Raw genomic sequence first — 3,819 nt, forward strand, 5'->3', positions numbered from 1 at the left:
GGTTACATTTATCATGTGCAAAGCTATGTCGAGTGCTGCGGAATGCGGAGACACTAAAAGCAGCATAATAGAATACAGAAGAAGCTTCTAAGTTGATGTAATAGCCAGTAAGAAGCAGTAAACTTCAAGTTTAGTTATCGAAATTTGAATTTTTTTGCCGGCTTTGGTGCCTTCGACATGAGATAGGAAATTAAGATTTTTCATGAATGGAGGACTAGCAGCCACGTTGCACGGGAGAAGGTGAAAAGTGTTCGTATGTAGAAAAACCTATAAAATCGGCCCGTTTTCGTCTTTTAGTATCGATTCGACTTAATGTCAGATCGTCACATTGGCCGCTCTTCTCTATTAAACGGTTACATCTATCGTGTGCAAAACTATGTCGCGTATTGCGGAATGCGGAGACACTAAAAGCACCATAGTAGAACACAGAAGAAGCTTCTAAGTTGATGTAATTGCAAGTAAGAAGCAGTACAATTAAAGTTTTAGTAATCGATTTTTGACTTTTTGCCGGCTTTCGTGCTTTGGACATGAGCTAGGACCTTAAGTTTTTGAATGAAGCGACGCCTAGCAGCCACGTTGCACAGCAGAATGTGAAAAGTGTTCGTATGTAGTAAGAACCTAATAAATCAGCCCGTTTTCGTCATTTGCAATGGAATCGACTTAATGTCAGATGGTCACATTGGCCGCTCTTCTCTCTGAAACGGTTGCATTTATCGTGTGCAAAGCTATGTCGCGTGCTGCGGAATGCGGAGACGCTAAAAGCACAATAGTAGAACACACGAGAACCTTCTAAGTTGATGTAATAACAAGTAAGAAGCGGTACAATTCAAGTATTAGTTATCGATTTTTGACTTTTTAGCTGGCTTTGGTGCTTTGGACATGCGCTAGGACCTTAAGATTTTGAATGAAGAAGGACTACCAGCAACGTTGCACGGGAGAATGTGAAAAGTGTTCATATGTAGTAAAAACCTAAGAGATCCGCCCGTTTCCGTAATTTGCTATCTAATCGTCTTAATGTCTGATCGTCACATTAGCCGCTCTTCTCTATTAAACGGTTACATTTATCGTGTGCAAAACTATGTCGCGTGATGCGGCATGCGGAGACTCTAAGAGCACCATAGTAGAACACATAAGGAGCTTCTAAGTTGATGTAATAACCAATAAGAAGCAGTAAAATTCAAGTTTAGTTATCGATTTTTGACTTATTTGCCGGCTTTGGTGCCTTCGACAAGAGCTAGGAAATTAAGATTTTTCATGAATGGAGGACTAGCAGCTACGTTGCACGGGAGAAGGTGAAAAGTGTTCGTATGTAGTAAAAACCTATAAAATCGGCCCGTTTTCCTCTTTTGGTATCGATTCGACTTAATGTCAGATCGTCACATTGGCCGCTCTTCTCTATTAAACGGTTACATCTATCGTGTGCAAAACTAAGTCGCGTATTGCGGAAAGCGGAGACACTAAAAGCACCATAATAGACCATAGAAGAAGCTTCTAAGTTGATGTAATAGCCAATAAGAAGCAGTACAATTCAAGTTTTAGTTAACGATTTTTTACTTTTTAGCCGGCTTTGGTGCCTTGGACATGAGGTACTACCTTAAGGTGTTGCATAAAGGGTGGACTAGCAGCCACGTTGCGCGGGAGAATGTGAAATGTGTTCGTATGTAGTAAAAAACTAATAAATCCACCCGTGTTCGTCATTTGCTATCGAATCGTCTTAATGTCAGATCGTCACATTGGCCGCTCTTCTCTATTAAACGGTTACATCTATCGTGTGCAAAACTATGTCGCGTATTGCGGAATGCGGAGACACTAAAAGCACCATAGTAGAACACAGTAGAAGCTTCAAAGTTGATGTAATAGCCAGTAAGAATCAGTACAATTCAAGTTTTAGTTATCGATCCATGACTTTTTCCCTTCTTCGGTGCCTAGGAAATGAGTTAGAACTTTACGATTTTGCATGAAAGGAGTACTAGCAGCCTCGTTGCACGGGAGAATATGAAAAGTACTCATACGTAGTAAAAACCTGAGAAATCCGACGGTTTTCGTCATTTGTTATCGAATCGACTTTTAGCCAGATCGTCACGTTGGCAGCTCTTCTCTCTGAAACGGTTACATTTATCGTCTGCAAAGCTATGTCACGTGCTGCGGAATGCAGAGACACTAAAAGCACCACAGTAGAACACAGAAGAAGCTTCTAAGTTGATGTAATAGCCAGTAAGAAGCAGTACAATTCAAGTTTAAGTTATCGATTATTGACTTCATACCCTGCTTTGGTGCCTTAGACATTAGCTAGAACATTAAGACATTGCATGAAAAGAGGACTAGCAGCCGCATTGCACGGGAGAATGTGAAAATAATTTGTGTGTAGTAAAAACCTGAGAAATCCGTCCGTTTTCGTCATTTGTTATCGAATCGACTTAGAGCCAGATAGTCACATTAACTGCTCTTCTCTATGAAACGGTTACATTTATCGTCTGCAAAGCTACGTCGCGTGCTGCGGTATGCTTAGACTCTAAAAGCACCATAGTAGAACACAGAAGAAGCTTCTAAGTTTATGTAATAGCCAGTAAGAAGCAGTACAATTCAAGTTTTATTTGTCGATTATTGACTTCTTACCCTTCTTTGTTGCCTTATACATGAACTAGGACCTTAAGATATTGCATGAAAGGAGGGCTAGCAGCCGTGGTGCACGGGAGGATGTGAAAAGTGTTCATATGTAGTAAAAATCTGAGAAATCCGTCCGTTTTCGTCATTTGTTATGGAATCGACTTAAAGCCAGATCGTCACATTGGTCCCTCTTCTCTCTGAAACGGTTACATTTAGCGTCTACAAACCTATGTAGCGTGCTGCGGTATGCGGACTCACTAACAGCACCATAGTAGAACACAGAAGAAGCCTCTAAGTTGATGTAATAGCCAGTAAGAAGCAGTACAATTCAAGTTTTTGTTATCGATTATTGTCTTCTGATCCTGCTTTAGTGCCTTAGACATGAGCTAGGACCTTAAGATATTGCATGAATAGAGGATTAGCAGCCGCGTTGCACGGGAGAATGTGAAAAGAATTTGTGTGTAGTAAAAATCTGAGAAATCCGTCCGTTTTCGGCATTTGTTATCGAATCGACTTGAAGCCAGATCGTCACATAGGGTGCTCTTCTCTCTGAAACAGTTACGTTTATCGTCTGCAAAACTACGTCGCGTGCTGCGGTATGCGGAGACAATAAAAGCACCATAGTAGAACACAGAAGAAACTTCTAAGTTGTAATAGCCAGTAACAAGCAGTACAATTCAGGTTTTAGGTATGGATCGATTACTTTTTACCCTACTTTGGTGCCTTGCAAATGAGATAGCACTTAACGATTTTGAATGAAAGGAGGACTAGCAGCCTCGTTGCACGGGAGAATATGAAAAGTGTTCATATGTAGTAAAATCCTGAGAAATCCGACCGTTTTCGTAATTTGTTATCCAATCGACTTAAAGCCATATCGTCACAATTGCCGCATTTCTCTCTGAAACGGTTACATTTATCGTCTGCAAAGCAACGTCACGTGCTGCGGTATGCGGAGACACTAAAAGCACCATAGTAGAACACAAAGGAAGCTTCTAAGTTGATGTAATAGCCAGTAAGAAGCAGTACAATTCACGTTTTAGTTATCGACTATTGACTTTTTACCCTTCTTTGGTGCCTTGGACATGAGCTAGGACCTTAAGATTTTGCATGAAAGGAGGACTAGCAGCCGTGTTGCACGGGAGGATGTGAAAAGCGTTCATATATTGTAAAAACGTGAGAAATCCGTCCTTTTTCGTCATTTGTTATCGAATC

The sequence above is a fragment of the Schistocerca gregaria genome, unplaced genomic scaffold (genome assembly GCF_023897955.1).
Source record: "Schistocerca gregaria isolate iqSchGreg1 unplaced genomic scaffold, iqSchGreg1.2 ptg000257l, whole genome shotgun sequence".
Lineage (NCBI taxonomy): Eukaryota > Metazoa > Arthropoda > Insecta > Orthoptera > Acrididae > Schistocerca > Schistocerca gregaria.